The sequence below is a fragment of the Sceloporus undulatus genome, chromosome 3 (assembly GCF_019175285.1).
Source record: "Sceloporus undulatus isolate JIND9_A2432 ecotype Alabama chromosome 3, SceUnd_v1.1, whole genome shotgun sequence".
Lineage (NCBI taxonomy): Eukaryota > Metazoa > Chordata > Lepidosauria > Squamata > Phrynosomatidae > Sceloporus > Sceloporus undulatus.
This window is the reverse complement of record NC_056524.1, coordinates 36321335-36336461: the sequence shown is the minus strand read 5'-3', so window position 1 is coordinate 36336461 and position 15127 is coordinate 36321335. Positions and strand designations below refer to the sequence as shown.

The 15127-nt window shown below is 42.9% G+C and overlaps 1 protein-coding gene across 1 annotated transcript in view; it reads left to right on the top strand.

The window, feature by feature from the left end:
- The first annotated feature begins 1822 nt into the window (after nt 1-1822).
- DCLK1 (doublecortin like kinase 1) overlaps nt 1823-15127 on the top strand; it is a 340507-nt gene continuing 327202 nt past the window's right edge. The window contains exon 1 of the mRNA XM_042457105.1: nt 1823-2066. The gene's annotated coding sequence lies outside the window, so the exon portion shown is untranslated. The remainder of the gene's footprint in view (nt 2067-15127) is intronic.

The window sequence follows — 15127 nt, the reverse complement described above, 5'->3', positions numbered from 1 at the left end:
TGGGGAACTTTGTCAAAGGCCTTACTGAAATCAAGCTATACTATATCCACAGCATTCCCTTCATCTAACAAGCTGGTAATTTTATCAAATGTTCATTTGTAATTTTGTACCTTCAAGTCCTTTCTGACTTATGAAGACCCTTTTGTGGGGTTTTATTGGTAAGGTTCCTTCGGGGCGGGGTTGCCTTTGCCTCCCTCTGAGAGAGTGTGATGTGCCCAAGGCCACTTAGTGGGTTTACATAAAATCTTTGTAAACCTACTGAGTGACCTTGGGCAAGTCACACTCTTCATGGCTGAACTGGCATTTTGAACCCTGGTCTCCAGAGTCAGGGAGATCTCCAGCCCTATTTGGCTGGATGAGGGAATGCTAGCAGGTGTGCCCTGTCCTACAAGGAACACCTGCTGAGTCGACAGAATTAACAGCAGCCCTGTCCTTTTTGAAAAAAATATTATTTCTCCAGAAATACAGGCCCAGGGTTTGACTGTCACCCTCTTTGTGTACATTTGTTGTTGTTCTGTACCTTGAAGTCATTTCTGACTTATGGCAACCCTATTATGGGGTTTTCTTGGCAAGGTTTTTTCAGAGGGAGTTTGCCTTTGCCTCCCTCTGAGGCTGAGAGAGTGTAACTTGCCCAAGTGGCTGAATCCTGGTCTCCAGAGTCAGGGAACTCTCCAGCCCTATTTGCCTGGAAGAGGCAATCCCAGCAGGTGCTCCCTGTCCTACAAGAGACACCTGAAAACATTCTGCACAATTAACAAGAACCCTGACCTATTATTATTATGGCGACCCTATTATGGGGTTTTCTTGGCAAGGTTTCTTCATGGGGGTATTGTGTGCCTTTGCCTCGCTCTGAGGCTGGGAGCTTGCATCCATTGTTCCGGGTCCTGTTCTCAGGAGCAGCAGAAAACAAGCTTGCTCCCTCCTCAATATGACATCCTTTCAAATATTTAAACAGGGCTATCCTATCACCTCTTAACCTTCTCTTCTCCAGGCTAAACATCCTCAGCTTCCTGAGTCGTTTCTCATAGGGAAGGTTTTCAGACCTTTCACCATTTTAGTCGCCCTTCTTTAGACACACTCCAGTTTCTCAATGTCCTTTTTGAATTGTGGTGCCCAGAACTGGACACAATATTCCAGGTGGGGCCTGACCAGAGCAGAATACAGTGGCACTATTACTTCTCTTGATCTAGACACTATACTTTTATTGATGCAGCCTAAAATTGCATTGGCCTTTTTAGCTGCCGCATCACACTGTTGACTCATGTTCAACTTGTGGTCTACTTGGACTCCCAGATCCCTTTCACATGTAGTTTCATTCAGCCAGGTGTCCCCCATCCTACATCTGTGCATTTCATCCCCCCCCCCCCCCCCGGGCCTCCCCTCACTTCCCTCTCTTTACTTTCATTTTGTTACCTTTGGCCCAGCTTTCTAGTCTATTCAGGTCATTTTGAATGTTGATCCTGTCCTCTGGAGTATTAGCATTCCACACAATTAACAGGAGCCCTGTCCCATTATTATCATTATTATTATTATTGTTATTACTATTATTTTGGAAGGGGCCTCTCCTCCAAAGCCCAGGGTTTGACAGTCAGCCTTCTTGAGTCCCTAAAAGTGACACAAAAGAGGAGACCCAATGAAGCCACTGCCAGTGCCTGCTTCTGGAGGGAGGCCTTCTTCTCCCCATCCATCCCTCCATCCCTCCTGAGGGAGGCCAGGCGCCACCGCCCCTTTGGCGAGGAGAGGAGCCGCATTTGGGGAAGGAAGGGCTGATGCAAATTGCTCCCATTGAAGCCTCAGGAGGAGAAGGAGAAAGGCTTTAGCCAGCCCCAGGAGGAGGAGGAGGAGGAGGAGGAGCCCCAGTAAGCCAGCCAAGCCTCTTTCTCTCTCTTTTGCTGCTGCTGCCAAGCTTGAGGCTGGTGGGGAGCAGGCTTGGACCCAGGCGACCAGGGCCAGAGGAGCCGGGCTTTGTCTCCTTCTCAAAGGCGAGCCTTTCCCCTCCTCTTTGCACCAGACAAGCCACGCTGCCTGCAGGGCTGAGCAAGGGAGCTTTGTGGACCTTGCCCAAGGTAAGCCAATGCCTCGCCTTCCTCAACCGGGGGCTCAGGCAGCAGCCCCCCCTCTCTCTTTTCCCCAGCTAAGGCTAAAACCCCCAAAGGGTGGTGGGGGTGGTGATGGAAAGCCCCCCTTCCTTCCTTCCTTCCTCCTCTGCTTTTCCTTTGGCGCTGGGGCTGGTGCTGTGCCTTCCAGACCTTTCCTTCCTCTCCTGGGCTTTTTTCTTGGCAACGTTTGCCCAGAGGAGGCTTGCCCACCTCGCCTGCTCCAGAGGCTGAGAGAGTGTGTGCTCCTCATATGCCCCTATTGTTCTGGGTTGGGTTCCTTGGAGAAAGGGCTGCATCCCCTCCCCCTGGAGGCTGCTTCCCTCCGAGGAGGAGGATGCTCTCTCCAAATTTGCACCATTTTGGGCTGCTTGGTTGAAAGGAGGAGGAGGAGGAGGTTCCCTCTCTGCCTGGGAGGAGAAAGGCTCGCTGGCATTGTGTGTCTGGCGTGGAGCAAGGCTGCCATCGTTTCTGAAACCTGCTCCTGGCTGCTTTTCCCTCCTAAACAGGTCTCTTGCCTTTGGACCATACTGTGGTTTTCTTTTGTGTGTAAGAGAGAGAGAGAGAGAGAGAGAGAGAGAGATATATATCTTGGGGTGTGTGTCCACACTTCTCTTGCATCATGGTAGAGGGATATATATGTATATCTTGGTGCATGCCCACACCTCTCAAGCCATAGTAGAGGGATACACACACATATAAAGATCTTGGTGCATGTCCACACTTCTCTTGAGCCTTGGTAGAGGGATGTGTATGTGTGTATAGATAGATAGATCTTGGTGCATGTCCACACCTCTCAAACCATGTTGGGGGGGAGGGGAGGGGAGGGGAGAGAGAGAGAGAGAGATCTTGATGCATGTCCACAGTTCTCTTAAACCATGGTAGAGGGGTGTGTATGTGTGTTTGTGTGTGTATATATGTGTGTGTGTGTAAAGATCTTGGCACATGTCCACACTTCTCTTGAGCCATGGTGGAGGGATCCCCCCCCCCATATATAAAGATCTTGGTGCATGTCCACATTTCTCTTGAACCTTGGTAGAGGTAGATGTGTGTGTGTGTTTCTCTATGTGTGAAGATCTTGGTGCATGTCCACTCCTCTCAAACCATGATAGAGGGATACACACACATATAAAGATCTTGGTGCATGTCCACACTTCTCTTGAACCATGATAGAGGGAGGGAGACGGAGATTTTATATATATATATATATATATATATATATATATATATATATATATGAGAGAGAGAGAGCTTGGTATTTGTTTAAATCACAGAAGAGGGGACCATGATTTTATGCACTGATAGCTGCAGCATTTTTTTTAACTTGCAGGCAGAGACAGGGAAAACGTGCTCCATCTGCTAATATGGGGGCAGATGGTGACACCTCTTAAAAAGAGAGAGAGAGAGAGAGAAATGGCAAGAGGGATTCTCTTCTTTGCCTACTTAATTGCCCATACAGCCGGTTATCATCTATGTATCTGGGTGGTCCACGTGGCTTATTCTATATTTAAAACTCTTGCACAACATTTTAAAAGATGCTTTCCAAAAAAAGAAAAAAGAAAATTGCCTTATATAACTGAGTGGATTTTCTCTAATGACATACTAAACCGAGCCTATTGTTCAGGCTTCTTTGAATGATTTGCTATTGATTTGTGGTACATGTTTAGGTCTGCATTTGATTGCCCTGTGAAATTACCACCCGCATTTAGCAGTATGTGTAATGTGCCCATAATGGATGTATGTGGTGTGAACTGTGGGGCATGAAGGTCTTTAGCAGGGTGTGTTCCATTAGATAGTAAGTGGTAATGGATTTATTACCTACAGATTTTAATCCTTTATGTCGGTGCCCTTATGTCATTCAGTTATGGTCTAAATTGGTTGGAATAAAGTGATGTGGGAACTGTGGCCTGTTCCTCATGTGGTAGGCACACAAATTCAGGGATGACATGGCCATATTGTGGTAGAATGGAATCTTGTTTCAATTTTCCTGGCTCCTATTGAACTCAGGCTGTTCAAATGAAGTAGAATCACTTCCTCTTAAAATTTTCTCATTTTTTAAAAAAAAAATCTCTGCGTAGACCTACGTTTTAAATCCCCTGCAGTTTTTCTTATTTTTCCATTTGATTTGCATAGTGCAGTCATACATATACTCATTCAGATGCAAAGCCATTGTTGCAAACTAGAGTGGCATCTCATTGCTTTATATAAACTGCTCTTGATTTTGAAAGCAGATTACACTGAAAATGGTGTTTTGATTTGGGGCTTAAACTGGCCCTCCAGCGTGCCTTCAAATGCCATGTCATAGTCACTGCTGCACCTCATCATCATCCATCCCTCAGATTTGGAGCTTCAATTTTGTAAACAGATGTTATGATAAATGCCCCATAACATGCAAACTGTACAGTTGAAAACTCCCATAAGCTAGTGCATGAAGCTCATTTCCTAATTTGGAGATAAGGGAATATTCATATGAAGTAGAAATGAAGTGAGAGCTATATGCAAGGTAAAAAAAAAAAGAGCTCTCATATATAACCTCCCTCTCCTATAAAAGGAGCAGATTCAGGAAGATCTTTTTCCCCTGAAGCCCATAAGCACACACACACATATTTATGGACTATGGTAAGTAGGAATGGCAATTAGCATTAAACAGTTTAAATCAAATTCATGGAGGTTAGGTGTAACCATAATGCTTAAATGACATTGCCAAGTTTAGGAGCAATTTACCTCTTCCATTATTGGGGACCACCAGTAGCGGAGGGTGTTTGCCATTGTGCTTTCTCAGAACCTGGAAAATATACCTTTTTGGACTACGTTCACCAGAATCCTCCATCAAGCAATATCCAGCAGCCATTTGGGCTATGGGGGTCTATGAATTCTGGTCCAAAGTGTAACATTTTCAAGATCTGATAGTTAATCTGGTTTGGAATCTCAATGCATTGAAGAGACATGGTGCCCCATTCCTGCCAGCCCCTCCCCCCCCCCCCCCCGAATTTCATGTGGCTTCCCATTCCTGCTTCTTGACATTCATGGGATGGAAAACTAGACCACAATATCAGCCTAGGTCTGCTGTGTCCCTTGGCCCAATTCCCAAAGCTTTCTCCTAGTAGTCAGTTCAGATCTCTTCCGAAGCAATCCAGCTTTCTCTTGGCAATTTACTGTCTAGGGGAGAAAATCAAAGCTTAGCGTTGTAGTTCAGAAAAAGAGACTTTCCGGAAATTGGAGGAAAATTGGGAGGGGGGTGTCAGGCAGGCAAAGTGTCAAAAAGAGAGACAGAAACAGAAAAGATGATGGCAGAAAGAAAGGAGAGGGTGAGCCCTGCCCAGTGTTAATTTTGGCCTAGTGGCTGTTAGTGGTTTCTGCATCAGTGGAGCAGTATATCATGTACTCTGGGGTTTTTGGCCAAACTGTAGAGGAGCTCTCTAAGGTGCTGAATAAGTTTGGAGTGGGCAGGTTTCAGCACCTTGGATAGTTTCTTCAAAGTATGAACTGAAACCTGGAGTGAATTCACTGGCCTATTGACATGGAACCCACCAGCTGCTACTGTTCTGGTTCCATCAGCTATTGGCATTTGTACCCCAAAATGGAAATGTGACTGTTGTAGAATAACAACAACAATAATAATAATGAATCCTCTTTGATAGTCATGGTATCATCCTGTGACATCTTGGAGGGGTATTTAAAATTTCAGTAAGAGTTCTAGTACTTCACAAAAGTACAAACCCCAGGATTCCATAGGATCTGGTTACAGCTGTTGAAGTGGAATCTTAATGCTATAAGTATATAGTGTGAAAAATGTCAGGGATGATGGGAGTTGTAGCTCTTCACCTCTGGCTTGAACTCACCACCTGGTTGTGCACCGCGCTGACCAGTTTTGGCCAGTGGTTATAGCTTAGCAAGAGTTACAGAGAACAGGCTGAAGACCCTGACAAACTCTCCCAGCCTTCTCACTCTTGCTTCCACAGAAGTCTTCACCCTTCTTCAGGATCCAGCTGGTTCTTGTAGCTTCACCCAAGACACCAGACAACTCAGTAGTCTTATATAAAAGATCTACTTTATTCTACTATATACAGCTCCAATACTATCCAACACAACAATACTCAACTCCTCACTCTACAACCCACTACTACTACCCACAAAACACATTGGGATCCATAGTCATTATTATAGTCAATGCAAGATACCACCCACTGTTGTCTGTTTCCACCCAGTAGGCGTGTACACCATTCTCATTGGTTCTCTTGGTTCACCTTACAATTAATGATTTCATCATCTCAGCCTTGACCACTTAACAATTGTCAGGTGTGTCCAATTATCCACTTTACATTTCTTGTCCTTGGCATTCAGGACTTGTTAATTCTATTACCATTTACACCTGTGTGGTTCCCAATTGGCTTCTGCTGAGTCACCCTGACTCTCACATACATGTTTTATTTCATTTACTGTATAACCCATGTTGCTTTTTTTCCTTGACAAAAAAGCCCCCTCATGTTGCTAATTCAGTCTGTGCTCTCAGTTAAGGATGAATACATATCCATGTAGGTCCACATCTTGGTCCAAGGCACTGTTGATGCCTTTTGTTGTGGTTATGTGCTTTCAGGTCATTTCCAGCTTATGGCATCCCTAAGGCAAATGTATCATGTTTTTTTCTTGGAAAGATTGGTTCAGGAGGGTTTGCCTTCCTCTGAGGCTGAGAGAATGAGACTTATCAAATGTCACCCAGTGGGTTTCCATGACTGGGCAGGGATTCAAACCCTGCTCCCTAGAGTTGTAGTCCAGTGCTCAAACTACTGTACCACTCTGGCTTTCATTTATGTCTTTTACATACCATATATACTCATGTATAAGTCGACCTCATGTATAAGTCAAGGGTGGTTTGGGGGGGCCAAAATCATGGATTTTGATATGACTTGTGGATAAGTTGAGGGTCAAACACTGGAGCATGTTACAAAAGATCTAAAGGGGAAAACAAAGCACCACTTCCCTCCCAATATCTCCCTCTCTGGACCTCTCCCAAGCATCAGTCTTGGCATGGGAAAGGGAAAACAAACCTCGGTGCGCACGCACACACACACCTCTTACCAAAACCATTTCCAAGGCTCATGGCTTACAAAAGGGAGGACAGACCCCACTCTTTCTCTGCCTTTTATCCCAGGACTCCCAAGGCTCATGGCTTGCAAACGGGAGGACAGACTCCACTCTCTCTGATCTTCACCCCCAGGACTGTCAAGGCTCATGGCTTTCAAAAGGGAGGACCAGGGCTGGCTCTACCCTATAGGCCACCTAGGCAGCGGCCCAGGGTGCCAAAATTTAGGGGGGTGGCATGGCAAGGAAGCCAGAGAGAGCCAGGGAGAAGTCCCAGAAGCCCCGCCTCCTTCCCTTAATAGGCGCGAGTTGCGGCAACGGCGCGGCGCAAGATTTAATTTTTTCAGGGGGAGGAGGATGAGGAAAGAGGCTGGGAGGACTTGGAGGCACACCCAAAAACAACAAGAAGGACAAGCCTCCTTCTCCTCCTCCTGCCTTTGGCCATGGAAGGCTGGGGAGGAGGACAGCCCAGGCAAAATGTCATCTGGCTCCCTCCCTGCAGCCAAGGGAGCCTCAGCCTAGCCAAGAAGGGCAGGCAGTCAGGGCTGCTAGCAGGCCAGGTGGGTACTCCTTTTCCAGGATGCATCCTCTTCCTTCTCCTCCTCCATCATCCCAGCCTTACCTCCAGGAATAATCCCCAAATGGAGGTCCAGGACACACTGCAGAAATAAATCCACTTTGAGACCCCCTTTAACTGCCCTGGCTCAATGCTGGGGAATCCTGGGAACTGTAGTTTTGGGAGACATTGAGCCTTCTCTGGCAGAGGTAGCTCTGGGGCCACAAGAAACTACAGTTCCCAGGAACTACAATTCTGGGGATGGTAGTTTCTTGTTCTCAAGGTTATTTTTGCTGCTGCTGCTGCTGCTGTTGTTATTTCTTTATATAAACCAGGGCAGTTTTATCTCCAACTGGATTATTTCTGCAGTGTGCTTTGGACCTAAGAAAACTAAGAAGTGTGTGTATGTACTCTGTGTGTATGTGTGTATATTTGTGTGTGTGTGCATATATATATGTGTGTGTGTGTATGTATATACACACATACTCTCTCTATATATGTATATATAGACATACTACTGTGTGTGTGTATATGTATATGTATATGTGTATATATACACTGAGTTCTAGCAGCAAAGCGTTCAGACTCCTATAGCACATAAAGCCAGGGTCCAAAACACACTGCAGAAACAATCCAGTTTGAGACTGCTTTAATTGCCCTCAGTGCTAGGGAGTTCTGGGATTTTTAGTGTATTGTGGCACCAGAACTGTCAGACAGAGAAGGCTTAATGTCTCACAGAACTACAGTTCCCAGAATTTACAGCGCTTTATAAATAGAAGTTAATAATAATAATTCCCCAGCAGTGAGCCAGGACAGTTAAAACAGTCAAACTGGATTCTTTCTGCAGTGCACTTTGGACCTTGGCTATCTTCTCATGTTGTGGTTGTTGCTCTTGTGTGTCTCTAAGTCATTTCCAACTTATGGAAACCTCATGCTGGGGTTTTCTTGGCAAGATTTCTTCAGAGGGGGTTTCCCCTTGCCATCCTCTGAGGCTGAGAGAGTGTGACTTGATTTGAACTCTGGTCTCAGAGAATGTTCAGAATGCTCCAAGGCTTCCTTGCATGTGCTGTTGTTTTTCTCTCTTTTTCTGTCCCCAGTGAATTAGTAGTTGTGAATTTGGGTCTTGGAGTTGTGCTGATAGGCATGTCAAAATGTCCTCCATTTTTGAGCATGATTGAGAAACATAAATTTATATTGTTTTTTATTAATGTTTTTGGCTTTTAGTTGGTCCTCTCCTCCGTTTTCTTTGAACATTCTACAATTTGTCCTACATTTGTCCTACATCATGTCCTTCATTTTTCCTACACTTTGAGGGGCTACCGGGGGGGGGGGGGGGGGCGGGGCGTGTGCCAAAATATTTCTCGCCTAGGGTGGCCAAATACCTAGAGCTGGCCCTGGGGAGGACAGACTCCACTCTCTCTCTCTGCTCGTCACCCCAGGCTCATTGCTTGCAAAAGGGAGGACAGACCCCACTCTTTTTCTTCTCTTTACCCCAAGATTCCCAAGGCTCATAGCTTGCAAAATGGGGTAAAGACCTTTCTCTCTCTCTCTCTGCCCTTCACCCCCTGGGTTTCCAGGCTCATGGCTTGCAAAACTGGGTACAAGCCTTGATATACTCTTTGTATTTGTGTGCCTTGCCTCAGCAGCTGCCTGTTAGCTCTGGCTGTGTGGGAAGGCTGAGGGATAACAGAAACAGACACACACACAGGGAGAGAGAGAGAGAGGAGAGCACACTGGGGATTCAAACAGGGAGCTGTTACAAGGCTACAGAGGAAGGTGGGCACTTCTTCTTTCAGGAAATTTCTAAGCATTAACGTATTGCCCCGTATATAAGTCTACCCATGATTTTGGAGTCCATTTTGGGGCATAAATTTCTTGACTTGTAGTCAAGTATATACGGTATATAAAAAAAAGATTGGAGTCCTAAGCATGGTTTTGTGAAAAGAAGTCCTTTTGCAATTAAAAGGACTTTCAGGGAAACATATAAAGCTTCCCCAAGTACAGCAGCATTTCTCAGCCCCCCTCCAGACTGTCAGCTAATGATTGGTGATGTAGGAAGCCTAGTTCTGCTATTTTCCTTTTTTAAATTGGAAATCAATACAGTAAGGAAACCACTTTCAAATTAGGTTTGTGCATTTCTGCTATAAATACATTTGTGATGCTTTATTTTTGACCTTTTTTTAAAGCTACAAGTCTAGGGTACCATTCTGAAAAAGAAAATACCTTGACGCTTAAAAATATCTTTGTACATTTTGGTGCAACTCCTGTTTGATATGTGTCCTCAAAATATATTAGTTTATGTTGATCAACATACAGTATATCAGTTGTGTTCTTTTATCAGAAATAATCTGAGAGATTTAAATGTATGTACCATATTAGGAAAGTATTGTTGAGTTGGACATTTTTTTTTGACATTTGGTTTTATGCCTTGGATGTTCTAACATCAGTTAGTTCCTGTTATCATTCTGGAGTTGTTGATTGGAAAGTATTTTCTGAATGAAGATTTCTGATCATTCAAAAGGTAAAACATCTAGGGATTTGTAATAACAATTCACAAAACAGGATAAAATGCAGGAAAATGCTTAAATAAATCATTAGATCATGTTCAAACCCAATACATTGCAGATCTAGGGAAATAAAAAACATGTCTCATAGGCTCTGGGTCAACTTATTTGGGAGGAGGTTCTATAAATCAGGGGAAACAACTTTTGGCCCTCTAGGTGCTGTTAAAGTGCAACTTGCATCAGTCCTAGCCAACTCAGCTAGTGTTGAGGATTGTTGGAAGCTGGGGTGCAGCAACATTTGGAGAGCCATATGTTCTTGGTGCTTGCTATAAATGACAGACCCAGGCAAGAAGGTTCCCTGGTGATAACCCATTTCACCTATGATAGGGTGGAAAACTAAAAAGGCCACCTTGGAAGAGGATTATTAATATTTTATTACTATATTTGTGTATATCCCACTTTCCTCCCAAAATTGGGACACAAAGCAGCTTACAAATCAAAACAGTACCATTAAAAACTATGTAGGTAGGAGAGGGACCAGGCCTTAATTTCATGATACCAGAATGGCTGCTTATGTAGTACAGATTTTCCAGATATTTGAAGACCCCAGATCCTGGTAATTATCTGTGGCCCATGGATCAACAGTAAAGCAAATGACCTTGAACAGTTAGTCTTGAAGGAACTTAAATGGCAACAAGTATAAGCCCCCTCCACAGTCTAAAACAAATTCTTTTAAAATTTTCCCGTGTTGATAGGTAATTTTGAAAGTAAATCCTGACCAGACCATAGGAAAGTACATTTTTGGACTACAGTTCCCAAACTCCTCCATCCAGCATGACCAGTGGATAATGTTGGCTGGGGATTCTGGGAATCCAAAGAAGTAACTTTCTCAAGCATGATCACCTAATAAGGCCACAAACCTACTATATGTATTCATGTATATGTCTAGAAATTTTAGTCAGAAAATTGACCCCCAAAACCTGGATTGACTTATCCATGGATCAATGTCTATAAGTACATGTATACAAGTATATATGTATGTAAGTACTGTACTTTAACTCTATTTTTTTTCTCTGTGTAGAGTGGCAAAAGGCAAGAGCTTAATCTGTCGTGGGAGCACCTAAAAAAAGCACTCATCCCATTTACTGTCTCATACATCCAGCCTTTATGTGAACACAAACATTATGCTTGCCAGAATTTCCCATTGCTTTAATGTTTGCATCCTTTGTTACAGGTCTCTAAGTTTTACCCTCGACTTAGCCATGGGTCATATCAAAATCCATAATTTTGGTTCCAAAACCTGCCCTCAACTTATACATGACGTTGACTTATAGTTGAGTATATATGGTATACTTATGTACCTGGAGGGAAATTTCATTAGTAGGACTTAAAAGTTGTGCATAGGATTATATTGTATGTCTATTTAAAAGAATGTCAGTAAATAAGAGACGCATTGATGTTTGCTTTTGTTAAATTGACCATGGACAAAATCCATCAGTGTATGCTCTTGTGCATGCACTTAGTGCTCTCATGCATACATTCAAAGAGGCCTGTGCAGATTAGTCCTGTGCTCAATTGTGCCCCCATCACACTGTCTCACTTGTATTAATCAGCCAGGGAGAGGAAAGATGAGGCTTTTATTCTGAAGTATTATATACTGTTGGTGGCTCTCTGGAAGGCAGTAGCCATTCCAATTCATCAAGTGACAGCTTGATTGTTTGTGGTCAGGATGGGGTTTTTCCAGGCAATTGAAAAGAAGGCATTCCGTGTAAGTTGAATTACTAGTCCTGATCAACTAGTAGAATAGTTCTAGTATGCCCACATAGAATAGATTGGGTGTGGTAACCTTGCTTGCAGGAGGGAAAAAATGAAGTGGCAAAACAAAATGCACCAGAAAGAGAAAATAGAAACTTAAGGAAATAGTGGGACATTGTTGCAGTGCAGTTATTACCTGATCCTGGTCATGCTTCAAATAAATTGTCTGTCTACCTGTCTATCTGAAAGGTTTCATGTATGATCCTTTGATGTGTGGGTACAATTCTGGAATGTTCAACTTCCAAAGACATGAATGCATTTTGGGAGAGAGATGAAATGTACAGGATGAGTATGGTCATTGTATCCTTTCACTATCTGAATTGCTGCTACTAAAGCTATGGGGAGACCATGGAGTAGATTGAGTGTTGGACTAAGACTCTGGGAAACCTGGGTTCAAATCCATACTCAGCCATAGCAACCAACTGGGTGATCTTGAGTAAGTCACACTCTCAGCTTAAAAGAAAGGCAAATGGCAAACCTTGTTTGAAGAAATCTGACCAGGAAACTCCTTTAATAGGGTCACCATAATTTACGTAGTCAATTTGAAGACACATAACAACAAAGCTATATATGTAACAACAAACCTCCAGTCTTTCCCGCATGGAGTCCTTCCTTCCCATGATACCATCATTTGGTACTGAGCTTTTGTACAGGTCTCATTATCGAGGGTTGGAATGCTGCACCTATGGCTTAGTTATTGGCACTACTGGAACATCTCCACCCCTGCCAGTAAGATCCTTTCTGAAAGGTAAATTCATTGTTGGGATTGAAAAAGGCTCCCTATTTTTTTTTACTTTAGGCTGGGGAAGGGCAAGGTATGGTATGTGATCTCCCTCAAGATATTTCTTTTCTTTTCTTTCACAGACTCTCCTCAGCCACCTTTTTTGTGGCAAGTTTCAACATTCTTCTCCTGGAAGCCTCTGAGACCATACACTATTTAGCATTACAGTTGCCCCTCCTATACACAGAGGGGTGACCTCCTCTATTTGCAATGTCACACATGCATTCAGGCCTATGGGTCTTGAATATGGGCAAGCCTCCATTTTGTGAGGGAGGGTCCTGAACGGATCCCCCGTGAAAACAGAGGGCCGGCTTTATTTATTTATTTGTTTTGTTTTATTTCATAATAAATGGCTATTTATGAAAAGAATTTCTTTTCATTGTTGGCAGCTAGTCTAGTGTAGCCCTGAAGGGTGCCCTCGGGCAGAAAAGTGGCTCTCCAGACTCACCAGAGTTGTCTACGCCGATCCAGACAGTAGCATAGTAGCCTTGACAGTTGGTCTCTTGACAAAATATGATTTGATTGTAAAACCATTGAGTGCACTAGCTTGTAAAAGATACATCATCATAGATAAAATTGCATTTTAAAGTTAACAAGATCATTGTTGATTACAACAGCTTAATTTATTTGTTTATTTATACATATATTTGTTTAAAATCCCATCTGCCCTGATTGCCTTCAAGTCAATCCCAGCTCATGGTGAACTTCCAAGACCCCTCTCCTTCACTGCTCTACTTAGCTCCTGTAAATTCAGGCCTGTGGCCTCCCTGATTGAGTCTATCCATATGGCTTGCAGTCTTCCTCTCTTTCTACTACCTTCTACCTTGCTTAGCATTATTGTCTTTACTAATGAGTCATTCCTTCTCATGATGTGGACAAAATACAACAGCCTCAGTTTATCATCTTGGCTTCCAGGGACAGTTCAGGCTTGATCTGTTCAAGGACCCATTTGTCTTTTTGGCTGTCCACAGTATCCTCAGCACTTTTAACTAGCACCACATATCAAATGAGTTGATTTTGTTCTTAACCACTTCCTTCACTGGCCAGCACTTCTATCTGTACACGATAAAGGGAATACAATGGTTTGCACGATTTTGATTTTATACATACATTTATTTAAAATCCCATCATTCTCCCAATGTGGACCCAAGTTAAACCTGTGTTTGTATTCTGCTATAAAGTGATCATTAACTATATAGGCTGAGCTGTAATAAAAGATTGAGGAAAATATGTATTCTTCATGTTAAATTAGGAGTTTTGTTTAACAAGTATATCAACCACTGATACGTCTGCTAACCAACAGGTAACCAGAAATGCTCTAAAGAGCAGATGTATCCTTAAGAAAGTGGGTGGCCATTTTTGGGCACTCTCAAGGGTGTTGGTATTCTCTTCACAGTGCCCAAAGACCACCCTGACTATAGTGTAAAGTGCCTAAAGCTGCCCTGCATGGCTATGCTATCTTTGTGTAGATCAGGCAGGATCAGAAAATCATCCGGCTATATCCCCACAGCCAAATGGAAAATGATATCAGTGCTGAGATCCACTGGCATCCTCCAGGTGTCCCAGTGGTACAGTAAAGTTGTATGTCTGGCTATGTGGACATAGCCAGATGCTTCTGCGATCCTGCCTGCTTGCTGCATATAGGGTTGCCATAAGTCAGGAGCTCCAAACTGGGACAAATGTAGGACAAATGTAGGGCAACATTTTCAAATGTAGGACACATTTTTAAAAAATTGAGGACGTGCAAAAAATTGAGGATTTTTTAAAAATGTTAATATAAATGCATGTTTTAAAGCATGATCAAAATGGAGGACATTTTGGCATTATTCCTAGACAGATTGCAGAAATGTATTTGCCCTCGGGTTCAATTGTACTTCTCAGAAGTGTGTACTTGGTCAAGAGACTGTGGTTTTTCTTCACTGTGCATGAGTTTGTAAAAATCACAGCAAGTTACATTGGCCGTGCCTCAGAGGCTTGTTGATATCAATATCATCACCATCATCATCATCATCATCACCACTATAATTGGCCAAGAAAGGCAGACTTGTTAGCATTCAAAGTGCCATAAATACACAGAAAATGCACTTCCATATATTTAATAATAAAAAATAATGGGGAAAAAATAAAAAACAAGGCAGGGGTGTATATATTTCATAAAAAATTAATGAAATAAAATAAAACAAGCAATAATAAAAATTAATGAAATAAAATAAAACAAGCAATAATAAAAATTAATGAAATAAAATAAAACAAGCAATAATAAAAATTAATGAAATAAAATAAAACAAGCAAT